This window comes from Neodiprion virginianus, chromosome 2 (assembly GCF_021901495.1).
Source record: "Neodiprion virginianus isolate iyNeoVirg1 chromosome 2, iyNeoVirg1.1, whole genome shotgun sequence".
Classification (NCBI taxonomy): Eukaryota; Metazoa; Arthropoda; class Insecta; order Hymenoptera; family Diprionidae; genus Neodiprion; species Neodiprion virginianus.
The window spans coordinates 5765145-5778876 of record NC_060878.1 but is presented as its reverse complement, the minus strand read 5'-3'; the positions used below and the strand labels follow the sequence as shown (position 1 = coordinate 5778876).

General features: G+C 35.5%; 1 protein-coding gene across 3 annotated transcripts in view; it reads right to left on the bottom strand.

Annotated features, from left to right (window-relative positions):
* LOC124298199 (myosin heavy chain, non-muscle) overlaps positions 1-13732 on the bottom strand; it is a 38338-nt gene that overhangs the window by 23198 nt on the left and 1408 nt on the right. The window lies entirely within an intron of this gene.

Genomic DNA, 13732 nt, shown 5'->3' with positions numbered 1-13732 from the left:
TATGTCACACACATGTTAAACTCTACCTTATTATCAACATCATCATCATCATCATCATCATCATTACATGTACCGACATAAAGCTTACCATTTTTAAATGGCCTGTCAAGCGAATAATGCCGATGATGATTATGAAACTTCAGGGCGTAATTACTAATTTAGACTGTACGCAACTCGAGCGATTTATATATACATATGTTTCACATATTTCACGTAAATTTGCATTCGTACGAAATTAGAGCGAAATAAAAGAAAAAGAAAAAGAAAAATTAATCGAGAGAAGGTAAAATTTTTAGGTCGATTAATGTTTATCATTCATTTTTTTTTTTTTTTTATTATTTCGAGGAAAAATCTACTACCGACGAATGAGGATCTTGTATATATCATACAATTTGTACATGTGTACATAATACAATATACAATACCCTGATCTGTAAATAATTTTTTTTTTTTTAACTTTGGCACTCGCACCGTACGAAAGTAAGTAAGAAAAAAAGATAACCCGACTTCAGGATTTTAACTGAAAATAAGGAGGAAAGAAAAATGAAGGAAAAAATAAAAAAATATTATATCCGGACTGGAGATTACATTTTACAAACTTAAGGTTATACCTTCGATTTATTATTATTATACGCAAGTATAAACGCTTCTGTTTCCAGTTTGCACCCTCTTTATGGGTAAGGTGGGTATACAAGATCAAGTTTCGTCGTTAAGAATAACGAGCTAATAGGTATTACGTTCGCGTGTTGCGTGTGTTAACGTTTACGTATATACGTATATATCGTGTGGTAATAATGATTGTTTCAGCAACGGACTTTGAACTTATGAACTTACGAACCCCGCAAGTCGCGACGATAATAACTTGAACTGATCAGCTGCACGTTGACACCGACTGTTCGCGACAATTATTCATATTTCATAGAAGCGTAACGATATAATCACGTTATTGTGTAAACATCGATTTAATTTGATTTTTTTTTCATTTTCTTTTTTTTTTCCTACTTTTTTTCTACTTTTTTTCATTATTACTTTTCTCCTCTTTTTTCTTCCCCGACCATTTTCATATTGAACGAACGTACGTATTTACGAGTGATCTTCTTTCAACCAGAGACGCGATCTTCGCAGGTTTTAAAGTTCCGCTATTATGCGTAATATATTATTTACATAATATAGTTTAATTTGTTCGTCCCGCTTATTATATACAGTACAATCCTGGAATACGACGTGAGTGAAATTAGAAAATGTATAACGAGATCTCGATTTTGTAATTCAATTGATTACCATTCGCGATATATTCTTCGAAGGAGACGGAAAGAAATGTAAAAAAAACAAAAGGAAAAAGGTTCGTTACCGAGTTCTTTTTCATCAACCTGTCGAATTTCGTCAACATTTTCGTGTTTGTTCGTTCCTTTATTTTTATCCTCCCTCCCGCCGGTCGAGTGAAAAATCTATGAAAGAAACGAATGAAAGAACGAGAGAAAAAAAAAATAGTTAAATTTATGAAACTTTCCTACGACATATTCGCGTGATGACGAAACTTGAAAAGCGTTTGTCTCTTTTCATCGAACGGAACATGTAAACACCGAAAGAAAGGGAAAAAAAAAGAGATAAAAATGGTTTCCCGTAGGTATCGTTTGCACAATACGTGACCGGTAATAATTTCTCAGGCTTTCCCTTGCGACCGTAAATTAAAAAGAAGGAGGAAAGTAAGAAAAATTGAAAGAAAGAACGAGTGAAAGAAAAGAAAAAAAAAAAAAGGTTCCAGGGGATGTTTGCAAAACCCTGCTACGTAGGTACAACTCGTGACATGCATACACGCATATCACACAACGAATATACACTCTGAAAGGTAAACATTAATCCCCGGCACATCGGTTCCCATCCCATCCAGTCGTTTATGGTTTTAGGATTTTTTCCGGCTATGCGTTTACTCGCAGTTCGTCGGGCAACCAGTTTTATATTCGTTAAAGGTGTCCATGTAGCAGCGATGCGCAGGTAGGCAGGAATGCCTGTGTGATTTTACTGTACGTGTGCGTACACACACATGTACACATGCATAGACGCGAGTAATGCCCACAGGTCCGAGGCAGGTGGGTAAATACACCGTACGTGTACATACCGGAACAATCTCTTGAAACTTGAAAATCATCCGCGCGTGCGCCGAATAATTCAATCTCATTGGTCGGCGAAATATTCCCGCAGCGATGTTCTTGTCCGCGATGCAGGCGGGCCAACCTACGCAAAATGTGTACGTTTGAATTTTCAATGAGCGTAAGCGTTGAATCCCGACCGTTCTTTGAAGAATCGACTTTCCGACCCGATAACGAAATGCTTCCCAAACCTTTCCGAGTCGCCGCCTCAATTATTTGAGATTCTAACCTCGAAAATTCGTATCAACCACATCGCCGGCGGAAAAAGTTTGACAGCTGAAACTCGGGATGGCCAGCCTGCGCGAACAGCCGATAAAACTCGCGCATGCGCGGTTGATTTTCAAGTTTCAAGAGATTGTCCCGGCGTATGTATGCAGATGTATGTATTGTATATATACACACACACACACATGATGCAGGTTTTAGTACTTGTTAACAAACGTCGAGATGGGTGCAGGTCAGCAGGCGAAGCGTCCCTGGAACACGATTTTCCTATTGGTGTTTTATCATTTTAACACCCATACCCGATATTCGTATACATATGCATTCGTGTGTTGCGTGTACGACATACCGCACCCACAACCTGACACGCTGCCTGCTGGGCATTGTATACCAGCTTCAATTCCTTTGTTTATCAACTATTTGGTATGTACAGTGCGTGTATACAATTATAATTACGTACGGGGCATTCCCTGCCGATTGTAATGGTTTTGTCTATTTCTCTTTTGCTTTTTCATATTTTTCTTTCTATCCCACCAGCTTATAAGTAATTTTTCCCATATGATTATACTGCAGAAACGTGCGATGGTTGTAAAAAGCTTATTTCTAATTGACTGATCGATTAATTGTTATAAAACAATAGGCGTAAAAGGTTTTAAAAACTCGTCATTCGTGTTCATGCTTTCACACGTGCATTATCATCGATATTTCGAGCAGCCTGCAAGAATGATTGTTGCAAAAATATGAACAATTCAACAACAAGGAAGGATCGTTATCGTCATTGTAATTACAATACATGTTACACACGTATCTATGTATATTCAACAGGCGTACGCATGTTTATAAGATGATGATTTAAAGGGGGAAAAAAAAAAGAAAAAAAAAAAAAAAAAACCACATAGACGCGAAACAACGCCGTCCGCGCTGTTGAATCACACGTATATGTAACAAGTATGAGACTTGCCTATGTATTACACGTACACAACGTATGTGTTAAGTTTCGGTTACACATCGCGCGCCATAATGTTTTCACCAATAATTCATTGTCACTTATCTCAGATAAAACGGACTCGCAATTAACGAAAGGTGAATCATTTATCATTGGGAGTGCAAAATTCATTACATATACTTATGTAAAATTACAACGATATATGTGTAGACGCATACAATTTTTGTACGCACTCGAAGAAGCAAAAAAAAAAAAACAAAAAAAAAAAAAAAACACGTGAAGAGAAGACAGAAAAAAACCCTTAAACCGTCATAAAAATAACAATGATAATGATGATGATGATAATAATAATAACAACAACACACTCAAAGATACACTAATTTAGATTAAAGAAAAAAAAACGCGATAAAATTCTGTCAGATATATGTTACATGTTTATAAATAAACCTACTTGTGATACAAATTGTCAATTTTATAACCGTCAATTTATCAATTACAGAGAATAAATTTTGTCAAGCTATAAACTTAAATACATTATATATACACACACGCACACGCAATTTGCATTAAATTTGTATTAAATTTAGATTATTTCCTGTTTCAACTTTGACGAGAAGTGAACGAGACTCGAGATAAATGAATCAGGGGTTTGTGAATTGAACTGTGTAAATTTTTGTGAGTATCGAGTTACAATTCCGGTCGGTTGATTTCTTGATTGTGATTGTTTTTGTTTTTTTTTTTTTTTTCCCCCGCAACCTATCCCGCATTCACGTCTACCAGACATTTTTCTTCCAACCAGCAATAATTGTACAGGAATTAAACTTTCGACAATATCGCAATGTCTGCAAATAAATATTGTAAAATTGATTCCTCGCGTACATTCAATCAATATCTATTCGCCGACAGAGGTACGCACACATCCGGTAGTTAGCGACAATATTGATATATGTATACGAAGAATATAAAGAGTAAAAGGAACCAAAAGGAAAAAATAAATAAATAGAAAAGAATCTGTCGTTGTTCAAATGGCGCAGGAATGAAATGATAAAAGAAACCAAACAAATACCTATCAGACGATAATGAGGATAACGTGTACAAATGTCCATCATACTACAGGTATTCATTATACATAATATACAAATATGCATATATATATATGTATGCATATATATATATATATGTATGTATAATAATGAAAAGGACGGCAAGGACGTACGTATGGATGTACAATGTACAAATGTGGCGCATAATTTTATACTATACCTAACATGTACGCAAGTATTATACGTATACATACATCACCTCAATACAGACATCCAAACGTAACAAGAATTGGATAAGACGAACAATATCTCCTTTTTTGCATACAAAGTATGGTACACACATGAATACATACGTTATATACGAGTACATACGCTAACACAACAATATAATCGCCAAAATACGTGTTACCCGACATATGTGTGTGTGTGTATATATATATGCATACGTGTATGCATGTAACGCATGGATTCGAGTTTTTCGATATAATATGAAGGTACGTATAATTCAATCAATATATGTATGTATCGTTTCTTCTTTGCAGTCATCGACGAATGACTTGGTGGGAAAGGAGATGGAAGGAAAGTAAGGGGAAAAAAAAAGGAGAGAAGAAGAAGAATAAAGAAATACATAGACAGAATAACGTGATACGAACGTAAATGTTTTTACAGCGTGTTCGAAGCCGGTAATGACATCATCGTAGTTCGTTCGATAGGAATACGTGTATATGTAAACGGACGTAGGTATTGATAATACAACGCACAGACGGTCTTCCTCCTCCTTCTCACCAATCGTGTCGTCCGTATCGCGGTTCTCTCGTGTAAAAGCGCATAAACGATACACACCTACAAGCGAACCCTGTACGATATGTGTATATTTTGTAATTTTACACGCGCGGAGACGGGAGTGTGTGAAAAAAAATGTGGCCGTTGTTCGCCGTGTGTAAGGCAAAAACGCGTATAGTACGGTCTGCGTTTAGTCGGCGTGACGTCATCGTTCATAGTACGACACGTTGCAACGACATACCTGTGATTTACACGCCTACTCCCGAGTACGACAAACGTTCGTAGGGATGTATCGCGCGTAACGCGTACTGGAGTAAAAAAAAAAATAAAAAAAAAAAGAAAGAAAGAAAGAAAGAAAGAAAAAACTAAGACGAAGTGGAAAGGTATGAATATTCGCAAAATGTAGCGACAATTATGAAAAATAAAAGAAAAAGAAAATCGCCGTATTATTTTTGTTAATTAAAATCGACGGATTTAATTTGTGTTACAAATAACGAAGAGATTTATGCACCCGAGAAAAGGAAAGTAAACCGAGTCATTCAAATTCCGTTCGTTTCTTTTCTTTTTTTTTTTTTTTTCATCTTATTTTTTCTTAGTCACAACTCGATCAATTCATTAATCATGACTACTGTAATTGACAAACCTAGTTTTTGAACGTTGAAAATTTTTTCAGTCAATTTCAACGTAAGACGTAATCCCAAATAGAAAGTAATCGTTCTCATATTTTTCTTTTTTTTATCCACATCCGTGAAAGTCTCTGACTCATATTCGACATACTCTGCAGTCATCAATGATTACAGACCATTATAGCGTATGTGTTGAAAAATTGGTGGAATAACCGTTGAATCACAAACGTCAGACGCCACCGGAGTGCAACGCACTCTGAATATTGAAATGATCGTCGGTTACTTTTCCATATCAATATACATAATTGAATTTGGACGAGTCGTTTGAATCGTCGAGAACGGTTGGCTTATGATGATGATGATGATGACGATAATGATAATGGTAATAACGATAATATGCGATGAGGTAACCAAAGGAGGAGAGGATAAACCCCGTTGTGACGTTTAATTGATTGATTATATATACAAACACACACACGTATGTAATGATATATACTTGTATACATAAACTAGGTGCGAGTAAATAAGAGTTTAAAGTGATTAGGAGCGTCGATTGACGTAACGAGAACGCATTTTACGTGTACTTCTAATATTGGTTTTTATTACGATATAATCGTGCAAATTGGGTATAATTGTCAAATTGTTGGTATTCTTATCAGTTAGGAAGAATTTCAAAAATTCTAAAAGCGATTTGAATCGAAGAATCGACGCGATCTAAGCTTACCTTTACAGGCCCGATATATTTTCTATTTTTCTATTGTTAAAGAGATTCTTCTTCGTATAGCTTAATTGGAAATATAGGTAGGGGGTTGAAATTTGAAATTTGAAAAGTTCCGAACGCGAGAAAATGAAAAATGAGAAAATTTAAAAATCTGAAACATCGAAGTTCCGAATGATTGAAGATTTTCAGTTGCGTGAATTTCTGTCTCGGTGAAATTTCACCACTTGGATCTTTCTTTGTTTCGGATTTTCGATAGTTTAACGTTTGGAATCCAGGTCATCATTCCGATTTTTTACACCCACTGTTTGAGTAAACTACGCTGTGTGGGTATATTTTAATATTTCGAATTTGACTCCATCGAACTTTATTTTTCGTAATTTATCTCTATCGGAACTTTTTTACTCTTCGGAACATTGCGCAAACGTAATTTGAATTTTCGGAATCTTGCACTGGGAGAATTTTTTAGTTCCGGTTACCGCCCAGTCCATAACTATTTTCATTTTTCAATCAGGCGCTTTCGTAAAGTTTTTCAAATTCGGAACTTCAACCCGGCCGCGATGTATGTAACAACAAGATAAATATTCGATCAATACAATTTATATCTCGCAATGATATTGATAAATATCGTATTATCGATGTTTAGCCAACCAATTTCCTCGAATCAAATCTCGTCGCATACCTGCATCATCATCATTATCGTTATCACTGTCATTATCATAATCATTATCGCCCTCGTCGTTAAAACGAAATTACTAAATCACAGAAGAAACAAGGAGAAGTATAAGAGAGTGGATCGTGGTAAGCATTGAATTTTTACGGCATATTAGGAGCTGCCAATCGCAGCCAGAGATCTCGGTTCACTCTCAAAGAAGCTGCTGACCGCGAGAGATCAATTCGGCCCATTTAAGGTAACGAATTAAATCGTATCTCTCTCTCTTTCTCTCTCTCTCTCTCTCTCGCCGAACGTGTGCAATATTCACGCACGTATGGCCCGAGAGTAAAGCGATCAATGGCAATGATATGGGGAAAAAAGAGAGAAGAAGAGAACGGTTGACGTATGCTTGTCCTAATTTTCTTTTTTTACCTTTTAAAATTTTTTTTACACAACGCTCGTTCGTTATTATTAAGACGAAAACGTGATCATAGGTCAGTTTAAAATCTCCTCTGCACAATCATTCGGCACGACATTTAAATTGACGTAATATGCCTACGTCCATTTAAACATATAATACTGAATGAGCAAAGACTTGGTCTAGATATTCTTATTATTATCGTTATTATTGTTGTTTTTAATAATACACCGCAGCGAACCTGTCATCTCATCTCAAATAATTTGCCGCGGTGGATGCAATTCGAACGTTGTGTAATTATGAATCCGTCAAAATTTTATCATTATCATCGAGTATTCGCAGTTATTCTAATCATCGAAATCTAGCGGATTTCTTTTCTCGAACTGTACAACGATGTACATTGTATTTTATAACTATATTCTCAAATTCAATATTAATCAAAATAGTCCAATTAAATTATATATGTATATATATTTATATATATTAATAACAATAACAATATTATCGACAATAATTCGTAATTATTTCGAGGTTTATATAAATCAAGATAAAAAAAAAACGAGACACTGGAATGTTTTACCCGGGGCCAAGTTATTTTACCCCTATACGTATATCTCAATATAAATAATTGCAACCGGTTGTTTATGTCGTTATTTATAATCTTAGCACAAAAGAGACGAGTTCGAGTTGATTTGGTGGAGTGGCAACGGCAACAGCAGCATCAGCAACAACAGAAAACAGCATTGAGCGAGGGGGAATTTCGATATTTTCGAACTTTACCGCTTCGTAAATATACTCCGTATAGTTCTATTTATAAAAATAAAACGTTCTATTTTCTTCCCGTTAGAGACCACGTGGGTTTATTATACGTGCGAACGAACGAAAGCATCGCATCATCCAAACACACAAAGTGTGTATATAACATAAATAGAGAGTGTAATGTACAAAATTAGATCCGAAACGTCGTACTCATATTTTCACTTCTTTTTTTTTTTTCGTCATCCTCCCTTGCGTGAATTTGTTGAAATTGAAAGATTATTCTTATTTTTCAAAATTTTTTAATTTGTGGTGCTAATTTTTATTTATCAGAGTAAAAATGTCGTTTCATCGTTTTCACTATTTCGATATCTTAAATAAAATTCCTTGAGATTCGTTAAAGATCTTTTTCCGCGCTTCTTCCAACATCCGATTCGGACCGTGGATCCCATTCATTCTTAACCTAGCGCAACGACGACTGGACGAAACGACGCCTGCACGAATGATTCAAGGGTGCGTTAACCCCTGGCAACCACCCCAAGCCTTCTAACTAAGCACCAGACGTCGAGTATGGCCGACGAGTCTGGCCTCGGCGAACCGACCTTACCTTAAGGGTGCTACCAACGTGATACGTCGAACCTTAACCCCTTTGAGTCACACATTATTGTGCTGAGTCGACTTTTGTAAAGAAATAGTACTCGCTGATTACGAATTTGAAATCAGATTTTAGAAATTCAAGATGCTGGATCCAATGTGGTGGAAAAAGAAGTTCAAATTTGATCAAACATGGTCAAAAAACTTCTTCGCCGTAATGAATATTCGTAATCTGGCTTCAGATTCGAAATCAGCGACCCCAAAAACCCCTGAACAGAGTTTTTTCTCCTGATTCGATCGAATTTCAAAGTTTCGTCCGCCATATTGGATCCACCATCTTAAATTTTTTAAATCCGACTTCAGATTCGTAATCAGTGAGGCCTAAAAAAAAAATCATTTCTCGGAAATGAATCGTTCCTTCAATTTTTACGACTGTTTTGCATCGATTTGTTTCGAACAATAATAATTTACATGATCGCAATAATTAATCTCGAGTATTGAAAACCTATCAGTATACTATCGGAACCAGCAACACGGAGATATTAAGCATAACTTATTTTACTAAAAATTTTTCGCCAAATTTAAGAAAAAGTACGAAAAATAGAGAGTTTTTCACAAGCTAAAAGTGATTGAAAATCATCAGCTGCGTGTATTTTTTATAGTGTTTTTGTAAGTTTTTTTTTTCAACTGTGGTATTTTTCATTCAGTGATCGCGTAATGGAGAAACAATTGCCAAGTGTTTGAAACGATTTCTTTACCTAGGAAATATAATGAAAAAGTGTAAAATAGTATTTTCTCACTCGAACGAGATTTTTTACGAACAAGGAAACAATCTGAAGAAAAAAAGTAAACTTGTTGCCTAAATAAAAAAAAATCATTTCTAATCTCCGTTATAGAAAACTGATATTTTCAGTTTTTTTCCATGATCAAATTAAAAATCCCAAGACAATTCCAGGTTTTTCAGGTGTGTGTCCACCCTGATTGAAGAGTTACGAATTGACTATGAATAATAGGATCTAATAAAAAAAAAAAGAGAATAACAAGACGTGGTCTGCTAAGCAATCTTTATCGACCAGGGCGTTCTTCTTGGTGATATTCGTGAGTCATGGATGAGTGATTCAGTCAACATGAGCATGAGAAGAAGGAGAAGGAGAAGCAGAAGCCGTTAGAGACAGGAGAGGACTCATCTTTAGGATGAAATAGTTGGAGCAAATATTTGACGGTTTTTTTTGTCTGTTCTAATCATTTTTTCGCTCATCTCGTCATTGCTTAGCTATTTTTAATTTGAAAAGGGCATTCGGTTGTTCGTGAGAGAAGATCCGCGCGATTTGTCTAAGAATGAATTTGTTTATTATAGCATAAAATTCCCGTATATTATAATAAATACGATTTTTATATCTTAAACAAAGTTTGAATTTAAATTTCGAAAATTAAAGAGATATTTTCATTCAACCAAACCGATGCCGCATGTCTTGTATAATATAGCCTATCTTATTATTCAAGAATTAAGGAAGATTCAGGAATTCGTTATACCGATGAAAATCTATAAAAAAAAAAGAACAACGAAAATGAAAGAAAGGATGTAAGAAGAAAAAAAGAAATTGAAATACTAAAGTCGTGAGGATTATAATAACGGAACTTGTCCTATTATTTTTTCAATCGGTGAATACTCATTATAGCTAGCATCTTCTTAAGCCAGTGCAAATGCACTTACATAAGCGATAAGACTGAAATCGACGAATCAGGTAAAAAGTACACAAAACATTGTTTAAAAATTTTAAACTTGCGATTATAAAACAATCATGAAGCAAAAATAAAACATCTTAGATCATCGAAATTACGATGTAAAGATAAAAGAAACATGAGTCGGAAAAGTAAACTTCTCTCACGCGTCTCACTTTGACGGGTTAAAAAAAAAAAAAAAAAAAGGATAAGAAGCTTAAAATTCGTTAAAGATATTAAATAAATTCACCGCAGCCTGAAGAACCTGAACGGTAAACTCTCAAAAGTAAAAAAAAAAAGACATCCTTATCCATATTCCGAAAAGGAGTGTTCAGCTTTTTCTATGGCAAATTCTGTTGTTTTTTGTTGTTCTTTTTTCTGTTGTTTGATTTTCTCTTCTTTTTTTCATTTACGTGTAAAAACCGGAATTACGAAAATGTTTGAATTGTTAATGGTACTTGTACATGTAAAATACAAGTTTCCGTAGTGATTACAACAACAATAATAATAACAACACGACATATGGAACAGCCATAGTAGGCGTAAGTTCGTCATACACACATAATACGTGTATTGTGTACCTATATATACCTATTTATAGAGATAGAGTAAGTACAAGTCGGTAGCGTTTTCATTGTGGGTGGTTGGTTGGTTGGTTGGTTGGTATATAACAGAATATCAATGAAACGAAAAATAAAACAAACAAAAGAGAGAAAAAAAAAAAGAGAAAAGAGAAAAGAAGAGAATTTTCAGGAAACAGCTGTTGACGCTAGCTGTTTAAATACACGAGGAATTCCTTATCTTATCTCGTGTCCTTTTCTCTCTCTTTTTTTGTACCAAGCGTTATTAAAATTCGATACGTAATCGTCATATGTTTAGGCGGAATAAATATAGATATATCGTACAATCGTAGGTCGCATATCGTTTTTCACCCTCTAACTTCTTGCGAGACAGGGATAGCGATTGGTTTTACTATTTCTTCTATGAAATGAATGTCGACGATACGTTATCCGTTCGTTCGACTAGCTGACATTGTTTGACGAATTGACTTTGTAGGCGGATTTTCTCGATAAACGAATCGATAGTTTTTAAAAATAGTCCAAAATGTAATTACGTACATGTGTCGTAATGTATGCGAACTGCTTTCAAGCGTTTTTCTTCCACTTTTCTCTATCTCATGATCGATTAATTATAGTCAGAAAGCTAATTGCAAAAATCCATCTGGTTATAAGCGACGAAAATTGTACAAAATATTATACAATAATTTATCGTCAAGAAATAAAAGAAAATAGTAATGCGATGTAATCATTAACCGGATTCTGCCGTTGAAAAAATTCACGATTTTCTCGCTCTCACATCTCCCATTCTTTAAGATTAACTTGTACGGTCCTGCAGCTGAGCCTTTTTTAGACAACAGTAATATTTTTTTTTCACTCCCCCATTTTGCATCGTGATTCATTAGTAGCCAGATGTCGGTATAACGGAGTATTATGAATCCGATGTGCTGTACTTGTTATAAACCAATACATCGTTATTAATAATAACCGACGTGCAAACAGAATTAGCTACATATACACCGAAGAAGAATCGTGTGTGTGTGTGTGTATGTAAACATTGAAGAGGCGCGACGTCGTTTCGAGAGATGAGATACGTGCAGTATTATAAGACGCTTTGCAGCATCGAAGCTGAAGAAGAGAAGAGAAGCTGAGACGAAGAGAGGAGACGATAGAGAGAATCTGTCAGGCTGACAGCCGCGTTCAAATCGCGCACATATTTAGTCGTGGCTACTGCAACGATGTATAATAAATGAATGAATAGAATAAAAGGGTGGGGAAAGGTAAAGAAGATCAAAAAACTAAAATAGAGGACATTGGACTTTTTTAAGAGTCCGTGGGATACTTAAATTTTGGAAAAACCGCGATGAAAAATCAAATCCCAGAAAAGATGTGAAGAATTTACGGAGCGAAATCGAACGACTGATGACAGCGAGTTCCGGGAAGTTTGATTGAAGTCATCGACTGACTGGCTGTCTCTGGATATCGAAACTACATACTCGAGAATGATTGAAAATGTATTTTAAACGATTTCTCAGATGAGAAATCTCTAGGTTGATCTACGAGTGAGTCACATGTAGTAAGCAGAATTCGATTGGGGATTTGGCGATTAGGGAGAACCTCGAGATAAATTGACGGGCTTTATTGCTGTTCTTTTTTACAAGGTTGAAGTTATCAACGTTATCTTAACGAAATATTGGGGACAAAAATCACTATTTTCTTAATTTTGCACAATGATTTTTAAGAAACTAAGATTTTGGAAGCAGGTATGAGTATTTTTTCTTTTATTACGGTATACTGACATTCAGATAATTCAAAAAAGTTTTAATTGTAGGAGTCTCTGAAATGCAGTAAATTATAACAAGTCAAAAGCAATTCATGTTTTCAAGACTTAGCACCTTCAAAGTCACTAAAATTGCAAAGTAGTGTTTTTATTCCCGCAATGTTTCGTTACGCTAGTTCGTTACTAACTTCAGCCTCATTGAAATAACGGTTTTTCCTCGGCATGAATCGTTACGATAACGTTACTAACTTCAATACGATATCTTTTTCACGTGAAACACCTGAAAGCAAAAGAACAAAGCGAGAGAGAAATCAGATATTTAGATAAGATCGAGACGCGAAGTTGTTGCGAACAGCGGATAAATAAATTCTCAGGTCGATCCGCCGACGTGCATCTCTTTCTTGAATTTTTTTTTGTTGGAAAGAAGGCAGAAGAAGAAGAAGAAGAAGATGAAGAAATAAAGCACGAGGGTAACGAACGAAATATCGGTGCAGTACGGATGGGCGGAGCCCCCGAACAAAGACGGTCGTCATCGAGGAGAGTCTCTATCCTCTCTCGGGATCGGAGAGAGCGAAAAAGAGAAAGAAAGAAAGAAAAAGAGAGAGAAAGAGGGAGAGAGGCGTCGCACGCGTTGTGTGAAAAAGCTCACTCTCGCTCGGATAAGCAAGTTTTTTTTTCTCTCGTCACCTTATCAGGGATTCGAGTTCGATCGCGATAAGAAGTACGTTTCAACTTCCCGCAATAATTTCACTTGCAAAATTG